Raw genomic sequence first — 15441 nt, 5'->3', positions numbered from 1 at the left:
GAACACAAGAAAAGTGCAGCACATCTGTGAAATCTATTGTTATAACTGAATATTTTGTATAAGCATCAGCATTACCATCATACCTCCACTATCCAGAAGCTCCAAAGAATAAAATGCATGACACAATAAACTCTGGAAGGACTATTGCTCCTGGACTTGGGATCTGAAGCAACATACTATAGGAAGAATAAAGGTCTCTGAGAATAAAAGATGACTGCACAAACTTGTGACATGTATGCTAACTTATGTTTGATTTATTTTAGTGGACTATCCTGGCAGGATCCCATTCCTTCTTTCCCATCCTTACAACCACCAAAATACCTCAGGGTATGATCCATTTCTTAATAGATAGGACAGGCCCTACCTAGATATTTGTCCTAGCCATAGACAGGGACAATATAGGATAGAACACAATGCTTATGCTACAGCACTAATGTATACTACCAAGCTCTGGGACTACCAAGCTCTGGGGGGCAAGCTGAAGGAGATAGGGGCACAGGTGGTCTTCTCATCAATCCTTCCAGTGAACAGACGTGGAAGACTCCATGAGACCTGCAACTGGGATATCAACTTGCAGCTTCAGGAATGGTGTTTCATGGCGGGCTTTGGCTTTGTGGACCATGACCCAGAAACAAGAGACATGCTCAGGTGGGATGGGCTTCATCTCTCCCCCAAAGGTAAGCGTGTGTTCTCTTTCAGGTTGGCTACGCTCCTCCGGTGGGCTTTAAACTAGGCTTGTCAGGGGAGGGGGAGGAAGAGGACCAAGGGAGCCATGGAACACTGAACCAAGAGACACCCACAAGAACAGCCCAGCCAAGACAGTCAATGAGCACAAGAAATACCCAAGTAAGTGACAGGGGCCTGGATAGTCCTGGGATTGTGGGGAGAGGTGCATACACCCTTAGAAGGCCTTACATGCCTCTACACTAATGCTCGCAGTATGGGGAACAAGCAGGAGGAACTTGCCCTCCTGCTAGCTAACACAAACCCAGACATAGTGGGGCTCACTGAAACTTGCTGGGATCCAATGCAAGACTGGGTGGTAAACATCAAGGGCTATAGGCTGTATAGGTGGGGTAGAATGGGGAGGAAAGGTGGGTGTGTGTTGCTCTACATCAAAGAGCAATACACATCCTCTGCAAACAGCACTGGGTCTGAGGTAGGGCAGACTGAGGTGCTCTGGGTCAGTATACAAGGGGGTCGGGGGGAAAGGGACCTAATAGTGGGAATCTACTATAGGCCACCTAACCAGGGGGAAGAGCTGGACAGGGAATTCTCAGGTCAGCTCATGGAGGCAGTTAAGTCAAGGGACATGGTCATCATGGGTGACCTAAACTATCCAGACATCTGCTGGGAAGAGCAGTCAGCCAGATCTGACCACTCACGTAGGTTCCTAGCTCAGTTACAGGACCTCCACCTAACCCAGGAGGTGCACAGTCCCACCAGGGGAAATGCCTTGTGGACCTGGTCCTGGCCACAGGCGATGACCTGGTGAGGGGACTGGGTGCTCAACCACCTGGGTGATAGCAATCATTGCCTACTGGAATTCACCATTCAGCGTAGGGTGCCAAAGGCCTGCAGCAAGGCAGCAGCCCTAGACTTCAGGAGCGCATATTTCAATGAGGTAAGGAGACTAGTCAGGGAGGCACTGAGGTCCCAGAGGGGAGGGGAGTTGGGAGTTCAAGAAGAGTGCTCGTTCCTTAAGGAGACGATCCTCCAAGCCCAAAGCGTGACAATCCCCATGCAGACCAAAGGGGGCAAGAGTGCTCAAAAGCACCCATGGCTCACCAAAAGCATCCAGGAACATCTCAAAGCCAATGGAAGGGAGGGGCCATCATCAAGGAGGATTATACCTCCATTGCTCGAGATTGTAGTGGGGCTGTTAGGAAGGCTAAGGAAGAGATGGAACTGGGACTAGCAACCTGGATCAAAGATAACAAGAAGTCCTTTTTTTAAATACATAGCGGGTAAAAAGAAGGTACCAAGTGATGTGGGGCCTCTGCAGGACATGCTTGGTAATCTGGTGGTAGCACCAGATGACAATGCTAATCTCCTTAACAGAAGAGCTTTATGCTTTATCTGTTAAAGCTTTAAGCTTAGGGTAAATCAAGATGGGTTCATTAGAGGCAGGTCCTGTCATACCAACCTGGTTGCCTTCTATGACCAGGTCACAAAAGCCTTGGACGCAGGTGTCACAGTGGACATAGTCCTTCTGGACTTTAGGAAGGCCTTCAACACTGTCTCTTATCCTATTCTCATTAAAAAAAATTAGGCGACTGTGGTGCCGATGCCTACACAGTCAGATAGGTCACAAATTGGATGGAGGGCTGCACCCAGAAAGTGATGGTGGATGGGTCATTTTCGACCTGGAGGGATGTGGGCAGTGGGGTTCCCCGGGGCTTGATACTCAGGCCCACATTGTTCAATATCTTCATTGGTGACTTGGACGAGGGGGTGAAAAGCACCTTGTTCAAGTTTGCAGATGAAACTAAGATGTGGGAAAAAGTGAGCATGCTAGAAGAGAGGAACAGGCTACAACTAGATCTCGACAGGTTACAGGTGTTGGTGGATGAGAATAGGATGGGTTTCAATATGGACAAGTACAAGGTGTTGCACCTGGGGAGGAAGAACCAGCAGCATACTTACAGGTTTGGGAACTCCCTCCTTGTCAGCACAGAGACAGAAAAGGATCTTGGAGTCATTATTGATTCCAAGATGAACATGGGCCACCAATGTGGGGATGAGTTCAGGAAGGCTAACTGCAACTTGTCATGCATCCATAGATGCATCATGAGCAGGTCCAAGGAGGTGATCCTCCCCCTCTATGCGACACTGGTGAGGCCGCAGTTGGAGTACTGTGTCCAGTTCTGGGTGCCACACTTCAGGAGGGATGTGGATAGCATCGAGAAGGTCCAGAGGAGGTCCACTTGCATGATCAGGGGGCAGCAGGATAGGTCCTATGAGGAGAGACTATGGGACCTGAACCTGTTCAGCCTAGACAAAGGAAGGCTGAGAGGGGATCTGGTGGCTGCCTATAAACTTTCCAAGGGGGAGCAGCAGGCAATGGGAGAGTCCCTGTTCCCCCAAGCACTGCCGGGGGTAACAAGGAACAACGGCTATAAGTTGACTGAGAGTAGATTCAGGCTAGACATGAGGAGACACTACTTCACAGTCAGATTGGCTTGGAGCTAGAACCAACTTCCAAGGGAAGTGGTGCTCGCTCCTACACTGGGGGTCTTCAAAAAGAGGCTAGACAATCACCTAGCCGGGGTTGTTTGACCCCAGCATCCTTTCCTGCCCACGGCTGGGGGTCAGACTTGATGATCTGCTTAGGTTCCTTCTGACCCTACCAACTGTGAAACTGTGAAATGTATACAGTAGACACACCTACACAAGCATTTGATCTGGGCTCAGTTTACTCGGGTGTAAACTACACTGGTATAAGTGCTCCTGGGCAGGTGTCTAAACATGCAGGGAACAGGGAGCAGATTTGCTACTATCACTACCAAATTTCTTGCAGCCCTGCTACTACTGTGTGCAGGTAGGCTCCAGCTGAAGCCCTCTTCAAAAGCTAGCCCCACAATCTGCTCCTGACCAGCCACTCCCTGCCCAGGAGCAGTGCGCCCAGCACAGGAGCAACATGCAACAGCTCTGTCCTTGCCCAGTCTGCCTTCCCACACTATGGCTGCTCCAGCCCTTGCCTCTGGCAGCAACAACTAGTGCCCCAGGCTCCTGCTGGCTTCTGTGCTGACCCTGTTGGACATGGGTGCATATCAGAGACTGGGAGAACATCTGTTCATCAGGGCCTCGCAGGGGAAGACTAGGACTAACAGTCATAAATTGCTAGAAGCCCTCTTTAGATTACACATAAGGAAAAATTTCTTTAAAACTCGAATGTCCAGGTTCTGGAACAGAAGGTCCAGGGTCCCCCTATAATTGGTACAATCACCTACTTTGAATACCTTCCAAAAACATCCCGGACACTCCCCTTGCTGGGGTTATCTGACCCCTGCAGTCTTTCCTGCCTAAGGGCAGGGGGGCTGAACCTGATGATCTCAAGAGGTCCCTTCCAGCCCCTAACGTCTATGAATCTTCAAATCTATTAAGGAAAATTAATGCAAATTTCACAGAGCAGATATCTGGATATTTAAGAGCATATAGAAGGGATATTACTAACTGAATTAAATAATACCTTTTCAAAACCAGCTACTAATTTCTATGGAATCCTAAATAAGGGAAATTATGCTAAGGGTAATTGTGCAGTATAGCATGGTGTTAGTCTTGGAATCAGGAGTTCTGGTGCTTAATTAGATACTATAAGATTTTACAACATGACATATTGTAGACAGTTCTAAATTATTTCTTGTATGCCACAAGTACTAAAACCTGCATTTCCTAATTGTCTCTGCTTTTGCTACATAACTCACTTGGGGCTGTTTATGTTCCATTATATGACCCTTACAACTAAGCACGATAGAGAAAGTTGTGACTATTTGTAATTCATAACAAATTGCTCTCTCAAAATATGCAGACAGAGAATTATTAGCTGAAATGAGTTGTATACAATTTCAAATAACTAGCCACATTCAATGGTTATACGTTTTGTTCAAGGACAATTCATGCAGAGTGTAATTTGTAAATAATTTGTTTTCAGTGATTATTTTCTTGACTAATGATTATTGACATTATTGATACAACTTTAAAGATGTAAAGAGTCTACTTTAATATCACTGTGAATTTTTTGTATAATGTAATTTTATATGGGTATTATTAAACTAACTGTTATGATTATAAGTGCTAAGTGCTAATAATACATTTAGGGCTGCACATGACAAAATGAAAGCAATCTATGCTTCAAAGATTTTATAGTCTAAAACCTCAGAGTTACCAGATACTCTGCATGGAAATATTCTTGACTTCATTGGGACTGTAAATGGATGTAAAGATCTGCTCATATGTGATGAGCTCATACATGATCCATTTACATGATTAGGGACTAGAAGATGCACAAAAAACATTACAGATTAGAAATATCAGAAGGAAAACCATGATGAGGGGATTTGGGGGGTTTATTTGCTGTCTCCTTGGATCCATTATGAACCTATCCTACTAATACTTATGGCATGTACTATTTTTGTGTACTTTTCCTATGCCCTAAAATATAGTTTGTCTTTGATGACTACCTACTTCTCAGACAGTTTGGCTGTCAAAAGTCCAAGAGGTTCACAGTTTGGAAATGCAGTGGAAATGTAGTCTAAATGGATGAATATGTCAAAAGAAGCAATTGAACCATATATTCCTCTAATTTAAAAAAAAAGTGAGCATCTGCCAGAAAAATCAAACACATAATTCATAGCATACCCAGAAAGTCATGTGTTCTGCCTAAACCAGTACTGAGAATCACTTCAGCCATATGAGACCAACGCAATTACTCCCTTACAATGTTATTACTAAATTCATGTATTAGTGGGTACATTCAGAGAAAGTATTGTAACACACTGCCTTATTATCACTTTTGTAACAAAATAAAAAGACTTTTGTTCTATGATTAGAGGTATCTTTAATTATGCATCATGCAAGTGCTTATTCATTTTGTTTTAGAAACTATAATGAGTATAGAGAAAGTGTGGTTATTAGGGCTGTGCAAAATGTCAACGGCTGTTACATTTTGACACTGTTTTGACTCATTTCGAGGTCAAAACAGCAACATCGAAATGAAACAAAGGCCATCGAAACAGCCTCAAAAGAAAACAAGGCTAGTCAAAATATTTTGAAAGTCAAAATGTTTCAACTGGACTGACTTCCCATCCCTGGCTCAAGATCTGACACTGGGATGGGGAGTCAGTCCAGCTGGAATGCCTTCCAGCCCGGGTGCAATCTAGCACTGGGGGATGGCCCAGGGAATGTGGAAGCAGCTCAGCTGGGCTGCCTCCCTGCCCCCAGCATGATCTAGTGTGTGGGATGGCCCAGGGAATGGGAAAGCAGCCCAGCTGGGCTGCCTCCCTGCCCCTGAAGTGATCTAGCAGCTGGGCTGATTTCCCATCCTCAGCAAAACGTCAAAACAGCATCAAAACAGCCTTTCTGTTTCGACAGAACAGAATGGAACAGCTGTTCCGAATCAAAACGAAATTCAAAATGGGACAGTGTTCTGTGGAACCATTGAAACTCCAGGTGAAATGGAATGGTGCCGTTTCACACAGCCCTAGTGGTTATGCACTTTCGAAGTGATCATTTTTAATATATATGAAATGTATGAGATGGCCTGGCATTCTTAAGAATGTTTATTTTTTCTATTAAATGCCCATACAGAAAGGCTGAGTACCCTCAACTTCTAAAACCTTGCTGAGAAAGACTCTTCTTTTTGCAGTTGAGGCCTGATGCAGGACTAATAGCGGCAAGATGAGATAGCAGACTCTAACATAAGCTGGGGCAGGGGGGCATTGGTATTCTTCAGTCCCACTCAAAAAAAAAAATCCCAACCCCCCAAAAAAGCAAAGTACTTAGCCCCTGAAGTACAGTGGAACTGTTTTAAAAGAAGTTGTGATGCATATACATTCTTTGTCACAATGAAAGCAGTGGCAGCTTTAGTAAGAACCAGTCAATTAAATTTTTCAATTCAATTCAATTTATTAAAGATTATGGCTAAGTCCCATACTCCTGAAAACAACATAACATAACACACATATGACTATAATATAAATAAGTTCAAAAAAAGTAACCAAACTACAAATATTATACTAAAATGGAGCCTACAAACATAAAAACATTATTAATATAAGTATAGTAGAGATCAAGACATGAATCTGTAATATTGTTGTACATAAATCCACAACTGAGACAATAAAATCAAATCTAATGTTAAAATGTATCACTCATATCAGTAATAAAGGATATTTAACTCTAATTGACTCAGCCATATAAGCAAAAATTGTAAGATGGTTTACTAAATTTGGATGTGTTTGCTGTAAAAGCCAGATTAATGTCTCTCTGAAAAATGTATCAGTTTCTTCAAGAATGGTAATAAATAGGTTCTCCTTATGTCATTATATAAAGAACATTCTAAAACATAGTGAATAGTATCTTCCAAAACTCCTAGACAGACTAGGTAACATCTTTTAGCCCTTGGAATGGAAAACCTACGTCCAGCCAAAACAGTTGTGGGCTTCTTTGGGCTTCTGTACGGTTCTGAGTCTAGTCAGAGATGATTGTCATTTATTATTGAGATCCAACTGTAAATACCTTTCTCGCCGCAATCTAATTTCCAAAGAGTATATAAAGGGGCACTATGAGTAGCCCTAGGCACTGCAAAATCATTCTGCCTAACATTATCTCATATCCTCTAAAAAACCCAAACTTTTTCTATGGGGGAGAAAAGTCTTTCATTATTTTTGAGATAGTATCTCATCCCAGAAAGTACAAAAGCACAGGAAAGAAAAGCTAACCAGGGTTATTGGAGAGGAGAGGGATTATTAATAGCTTCTATGTAGCATAATTTAAGCAGACGGGATAGTAAAAGGGGCAGGATTTTAAACCCAAATCCTGCTATTCTAATAATATCAGTTAAAATAGAATCCATTCCCTCTCTAATCTTAAAAAAGATGCAGGACTTGAGGGAGGAAGAACCAGAAGAGCCCTAAGAAACTTGTTCTGAGGTATATCTACATTATTACTAGTGGCATAACCCGATACTTCAGCGCCATATAAGATCTGAGAAGAAGCTTTGGCTTTATATGCTGATATAGGAGCTTGGACTGATCATCCTGCTGTGGTTTCATAAAATGTCTTCATAGCCACAGCCTATTGGGCTGCCTTTGTTTTAACAGAATGAATATGATGTTTCCATGATGGAGATGATGTGAATAACACACCCAAATACCTATAGGTTTTGGTAACTTCAAGTTTGGTTCCCCCCATATTTCATGGATATTTCATCAACCGACTTCCCCAATACATTATTTTGGGGTTATCATAATTTATCTAAGTTATTTTGTGCACAAAGATGCTCACAAGTTGTAATTGCTCTCTGTAATCCAATAGGAGTTCTTGAGAGTATAACAGTGTCATCTGCATACATTAAAATAGGGATTAGGGTTGTTAATAGTTTTGGGGGATAAAAATGCGCACCCTGCATATTTCCAATAATATCATTCATGTAAAGATTAAATAACGAAGGGGCCAAAATACATCCTCGTCTAACCCATTTTTGTATGTGAATTGTTTGTGTAAATTCACCCTTCAAGCCCCACCGAATTTAGGCCCATGTATCTTTATTATAGTCTATCAACAAATGCAAAAGAGAAGGGTTAATCCCATAATTTATTAATTTATCCCAGTTTTTTTTTTCTCTTTAATTTTTTGACATCCCTTCTTCCCATGTTCATGGAGAGTAAGGTACACAGATGTTGCATGACCCCCCAGGAGTGTTCCAAAGGGGAGTATATCCATTGGGTAGGGGAAATACTATTATTGCCATAGTATCTTTTATGAAATGGCATTTTGTGTCCCACCTTGATAAATGGAGATAGTCAGATCAGTATCTTTTGAGTGATCTCTGTTCCCCTTAACCTCTGGCTGGTCTGGGTTTCTATTGTCCCTATCATTATGTCTCGCTCCAATGAGATTTCTTTTCTGAACAGAGTGCTGTTACTCACTCAAATTATCCTTAAACCCTCTTAGCATTACTTCTAGATCTCCTATTTTGGAGTATAACAATTCCATTCATGAAACTATCTGTTGAATTGTTTTAGCTGTCAAGAGGGTATGATCTGCAAGTATAGAAAGGAAGTCTCTGATGTTTTTGGTTATCTGTAAGTTAAAGTTTTTGTCTATTCCAAATATTCTTTCCTCTAAAAGTTTATCCTTATGTAATAAAGGATCAAAATCAAGGACAATCTTGGCATCCAAATCTAAATGAGTAAGAATTTTGATAGTGATATATATTGTTGCAAACTATTCATATCTAAAATTTGTTTTTTTGTCAAATAGGAATCAAGTTTACTTTTTTTTTTAATAAGGGTTGTTGCAGTATCCAGAGACGCATGGGGTCTTTTTGTTCTAGGTGCCATTTAAAAAAATAAATAAAGACAATCCAAGTGATAACACTAAAGTCCAGTTAACAATAATTACTGTAAGGTTTCTTAACTGACCCAGGATAAAATAATAATGACAATAAATAATGATAATGTTAATAATATTAATAATGATAACTGTACAAAAATAAAATTTAATTAAAAAGGAAATAGGACAACAAATAACAACAAAAAAGAGCAAATAAATAACGCAGAATTCAACTTTACTAGAGGAGCTATAAATCAGTTCTATCTTATCAATTGCCCAGTCCACTGAAGTACATCATTTCTTAAATAAAGTACTTCAGTTACCTCAGACCTCTGAGTAACCCAACCAGGCTCTCATGGATGATTCAGGGTAATCAGTCTATCACAATGCAGCACAATATCACGTAGCTCCTCCAGTTTAACTCCAGTTGGCCCTTTAAGACCAATTCCCTTGCCAATTTGCCTCAACTGACTCCAGTTGCTTTGTCTCCCTCTCTCTCAGGACTACAGCCCTGATTCCTGGGTTGATCATCACAGAACAATAGAAAAGAAAGTGAGTGTAAACTTAGGTGCCAGAGCATTGCAATGCAAGCTTCTCAAGGTCACAACCTCTCTCAACACATTTTCTGGCCAGCCTTGCTTGAAATCTCTGCAGACATCATTCCAAAAGGTGGAATGATCTCCTGTAAGGATCTCCTGTAAGGCAGCTCTCTCTACTAGCTTCTTAGGGTCGGAAGCTCCTCCCTGTGTGTCCTGATGTTCTCAACTGTCCTCCACTGCCCAGTGCCCAGTGCCTGTCACTCCCTCAGGAGTGCTAGCCCTAGGCAAAATCTCCAACAGCAGCCAGAGTCCTGTCCCCATCTTCTCCCCCCCACCCCACTCCCGCAGCAGTAGTAGCAGCCACAGCCGGGCCTGAGCTCTATCAGCTGTAGGGTCCTCTCCACCACCACCCATGCTGCTTCCCATGCTCTGAGTTACTCTGGCAATGTAAGAACCAGTAATTCCCATGGTTCATCTATACAGAATAATTTTGTGGAGATTACTTTTCTGTTTCTTCCACCCCCACCCAGAAAAACTACTAGATATCAGTTTTTTCTTAATATAGGATTGACACATCTGAGAAGTTGGAAATATCAGAATTTATGCATTGAAGCTACATGTACATGAAAAACATTAGCTGTCATGGGCAAATTTAAAAAACAAACAAACAAACAAAAAAACTCCACCAATGTTATAGCTGCAAGAAAAAGGAAACTATTGCTTAATCTTTATCTTCCCATACCCTCTGATGAATGATGTCCACCAGTTTCTGTCATTTATTCAAGTATTTTTCTGGTCTTTTCAGGCTTTTGTGCATCTTTGATAGAGTGGGTTTCTATCTCTATTGTTCCATATATTTCTTTAGGTTACCTTCTCCTCTTTCCAGGTTGTACCAACTTTCCCCTCTGACAATCAAGTTGCATTGGAGATATTCATAAAGCATGTCTTTTGTGTGCCCATTATTGTCTCCACCACATTCATTGTTTGAGGTTATTTGCTCTATTAAAATTTTCTGGTGTTCTAACACCCCTTCCAGTGAACCCTGAGGATCTTCCATAAACACATATTTTGAAATGAATTGGTCTTCTCACTTTTATAATGGATTTCCATGTCTGCTCCAGAAAGGAGGATAGATATGATGTTAAGGCTGAAAATGCATATCTTTCTGTCAGTTGATTATGCTGTTTTCTAGGGCTGTGCGAAATGTCAGTCCCTGATTCTATTTGGCGGAGTTTTGGCCCAATTTGGTGACCAAATCTCCAAATCTGAATCGAATCAGAGGACCCTAATCTCTCTGAATCAAATAAGAACCCTCTGAATCAATTCAGAGAGATCTGGAAAGATTTGGACATAGACACAGAAATGTTTTTTCTACAGACTTCTAGGTAGCAGGTTGCTCATGAATGCTACGATGCTGTGGTGCATGAAGTGTCCCACGGAACTGTGGGGAACTCCTCAGCGCACTGAGCAGCATCACTTCTGGTCCACTTCTGGATCCATTGGGAAGCATGCTGGGGGGGCCCCCCGTGCCCTCACCCAGCTCAACGACTGGTGCCTCCCGGGTCTGGGGAGGGGGAGCACCTGAGGTCCTCCAAAGGCCAATCACCAAGCCAGGGTGTTGTGGGAGGAGGGTCCACGGACTCCTCAGTAGACCCAAAAGTGGACCAGAAGTATTTCTGGTTCCATTCTGGGTTCCCTGCTGAGCATGTGAAGGCATACCACACCACCCCCAACCCCCCGCCACACTCCTGTGGGATGCTCCTTCTGCCCCAGCATTACAGCATTCACAAGCCACACTGATACCGTGAAGTATGTAGAAAAATCTTTTAAAGCTATGTCTATGGTCAAATTGCTGATTCTTTGAATCAGCATTGAATCTTCAGATTCGGATTCAGCTGAATCGAATCAAGCACAGTGATCTGAATCAAAAAATTGAATCACTGTCCCTGATTTAGGCCAAATCCGAATCCAAATTGAATAAGGCCCGCTTCACACACCCATACTATTTTCTCAAGCATCTTCAAGATTATGGCACGTGCTTTCTGTTTTTGATATTCATTGCTTGACAAATATATATTGTCTTCTCTTTTATCGATGAATAAATCAATTTATCTTGCTGTCTACTAATAAATGAATGTTTTCTTTCATTGCCTGAATATGGAATGGAGCTAAACTGAATGTCATCACCAAAATAAAGGTGTCCAATGGCTTTTTATCCCATTTTGTCCACTCTTGTCAGTTGCCTTGTCTGATTATCTTCCTCATGAGTTTGTCAATGACAAACCTGAATAGTGAGCTCATAATAATGTTTCCTTACTTTCCTTGAATTATCACTAGAAAACACTGCTAGATGTTGTCACAATCCAGTCAGTAAAGTCACTCAGCAATTTTATTCGAAGTCCCCTCTTCCTTTATTTCATATTCTACCTTTAAAAATACAAGGAAGGTCGGGGGTGGGGGTGGGGGGGGTCTTCTATTACTTCATTGAAGAAGTTCTCTAGTAATTTCACCCTCTTTTATCCTGGCTTTCCCATTTTCAGTTTGTTGATGACTAACTTCTACATTTTAGTGTCTCATAAAACTATATCAAGCAGTGCTGAAAGATGTATGTTATGTATTTCAAGCGGTTAGTTGGATTTGGGTTTATTTAAAAAACAGCCTGAAAAAGTGCTGTTCCTTATTTTCCTCTGTATTAAGGTGCCTCTCTTTCTACCTTTGAAAGGGATTACATTATTGTTAAAACTTTATGTTAGCTATTTGAGCATGTTAATTGATCTTGTAAAGTCCCTTCTTTGACTTGCATCTTCAGCCTCCTGGAGTGGTCTGCCTCTATATACCTTTTTAAAATACTGTAAGCATTGAGCTGGTACTGCGGGTGTTATGGTCACTCCCGGGTGTTTAGTGTCATGGTTCTTCCTCGTTCTCCTGCCATGCTTTGATGGAACAATATCTATATTAAGAAAGAACACAGATCTTGGGAGGTGGTCTTCCAAATATGCCTTGGGGGATTGACCGGAGTTTCTTCACTGGGCTCCTACCTCCCCTTCACACAGTTCTGGCCACATCTGAGATGTTCCGGACCTTGGTGTTGTTTCAGGTGTTTCTCCATGCTTTCTACTTTGGACAGGCCTTGTGGTTATGAGCATCACTCCCTCCATCCCTTTCTTGTCCTGTCTCGACTATCCTTAGGGAGATGGCATCCCTCTGCCCTCCCTAGGATGGAAGTTGTTCTAGTCACAGCCCCCATGAGCATTAAACATCAGTCCATGGCCCATTGGCCCAGGAGAGCTGGCCCTTAGATCCTCAGGGTCACAGCCACTGTGACTCTCTAACACTTTAGGCAAATGCCTAATTCATAGGTGACACATACCTCCTGAGGCTGAGGGGGTATGGCAACCGCCTGCATGCAGTGATGCCAGTGTAGTGATGAGGGCAGGCTGAGCATGGACTGTCTACAGGTGGCCATGGTGGTGTCAGTGGCAGTGGGTGGGGGGGTCCCTGTGTGGCTGATCACCGACTGGGGGGGGGGGGCCCCCCCTGCAGCCAGATGCCAAGCCCAGAAGTACCAGCGGTGCACCTGGAAGTGCCAGCGGCACTTCTTGGGTGGGGGCATGAGTGTTCTGCCTGCCCCCCTGCCCATCACCTAAGCTGAGAGCACTTGTTCTCAGGGGGAGCGCCAGTACTCTCAGGGGGTGCATATGCAAACCCATGCACCCCCTATGTGTCACCTATGCCTACAGTTTTATCGTTGTCCCAGTTCCCTTTCCCAGAAATTCCCTCTGGGTAACGAGGGTGGAGGAGCTTGTCTGACTTCTCAGAGCTCCTCACTCCAGCTTCCCAGTCTTTTCTCCTATCAGTGAAGCCCTTCCCTGGATCAGCACTCACCTGGACTTTCACTCACCAGCTCTTCCTGGACATCATTGCTTTTCCTCAGTCTTTGGTAAGTAACTGTCTCCAGAGATGCTCAGATTACCATTCAGGTTGTGCTCCTCATGGCTTCATCTGCTCTGGTCGGCCCCTGCAATCTGTTTTTTCTCCCTGCTTCCGTTTTATCTTCAGGCTCCTCCCCCAGGAGCCAATCTGCTCTGGCCCTGCTCCCAAATGGAGTCTGGGCAGCACTTAATTGGTGTAACAGGGAGACTATCTCCAACCCTGTCACAGAGGTATTTACAGCACATACTCACCAGGAGTCTGGGGAACTGAGTGCAGAGCGATGATGTCATGAGGCTGTGTTGCTCAGTCTGAAAGTTCCTGAACCTGAATTGAAAGGAAGAAATTGATAGCTGGAAATGAATGAAGGCAGGAAACATCTATAGTTTCCAGCAACAAAGTTATTTCCCCAGAAGGGGGTGGAGAGAGAGCAGCCACGCACAGTTGCTGAAATCTGCACGAAGGCACAGAACTTTACTACAGATATTGAGAGACACTGCTCAGGTGCAAGTGGAGGAGACTTACTAATGAGAGCTGGGTGAGCTCTCTTCTTAAAGCAGAAAGCAGCAACTGATCCTGATGTAAACAGGCTAGAAGCTTTGAGGAATTTATAGAACATTTGACTTTAAAATAAACTATGTACTACCATTATACTTATCAGAGTGACTTTAAATATAATCTACTTTGGTTCTAAGTAAACCCTTTGTGAAGTGGGAATACTGTTATAATAATCCAGATGTAAGCCATGAATCTCAGTTTATATGCTAGCGAGATTCCTTTTGTATATCATTTTCCATATTCTCCCATCAAGGCGTGGCAAATGAGTTATTGAAAGGAGAGCCAACTATGTATTTTCTAGGCAACACAATAAGATTTTTGAAGCTCCCAGAGTACGTTTCATAATTAGGAACACCTGATTCCCTGTGCTTGGTGTTGTCCCACTTTTTCCACTCTGGTCTGTCTGCAGGTAAGCTTTTATTTTTTCCATTTTTTCCATCGGCATATCTCCTTTTCCCTCCATAACAGTCACCATACTGGATACCCTGTTACAAATACCTTCATGCACCCCTTGCAAAATTACTCTATAGGCCTCTATAATTTTCTTCCCAGTTGCTTACTGTTCACCTGTCTTCGCAGCTATACTTTTTATCCTTTTGCTTTATTCTTTTTCCCCATTAGTCCCCACTCACTGCCACGCTGCTATAAAATGTGTAATTCCACATTACAATTAGCACATGCTAATCCTAAGAAATGTTATCACATGGTGTGAGCAGTTGCACATTAAGGGTTAGTATCCTCTGTAATGTGCACTGCTTGGACCTGCTCCTAGAGCAATGGTTTTCAAACTTTTTCTTTTGTGGAACCCTAAAACTTTTGAATGGTGGTGCAGCTCCCTTTGACATGAAAAATATTCACATATTTTGATTGATCATAATCATCTTTTGTGGACCCCTTAACCATAGTCTGCAAGACCCCAGGGGTCCACAGACCACTGGTTGAAAACCACTGCCCTAGAAGACTAGTAAATTCTGCTCCCTGCCTGCCCATCTCATCTGTTTTCTAGGACTGTATAAGTTCCAGGAATGGGTACAGTGGCCTAGATCAGGCCCTTTCCATCCCATGCCTGCACAGATTGCATTTCCACTGCCCACCACTGGCCTGGATTGGGTTCACCAGCCCCCACCAACCTGGATCAGGCTGCCAGGCTCTGCTGGCACAGATCAACTCCTTGCCTACTCAGATTGGGTCCCCACTGGCCTCTGCCATCCTGTATCAGGCCTGTGTCACCCCCCTCCCCACACCAGCCAGGATTGGACCTGCATTGTTCCCCTGCCAGGCTGGATTGGGCCTGCATTGCCTCTCCACCAGCCCAAATCAGGCCCACATCACTCCCTGCCAGCCCATATTGGGCATG

This window comes from Alligator sinensis, unplaced genomic scaffold (assembly GCF_000455745.1).
Source record: "Alligator sinensis unplaced genomic scaffold, ASM45574v1 scaffold582_1, whole genome shotgun sequence".
Taxonomy (NCBI): domain Eukaryota; kingdom Metazoa; phylum Chordata; order Crocodylia; family Alligatoridae; genus Alligator; species Alligator sinensis.
This window is presented reverse-complemented; position numbering follows the sequence as displayed.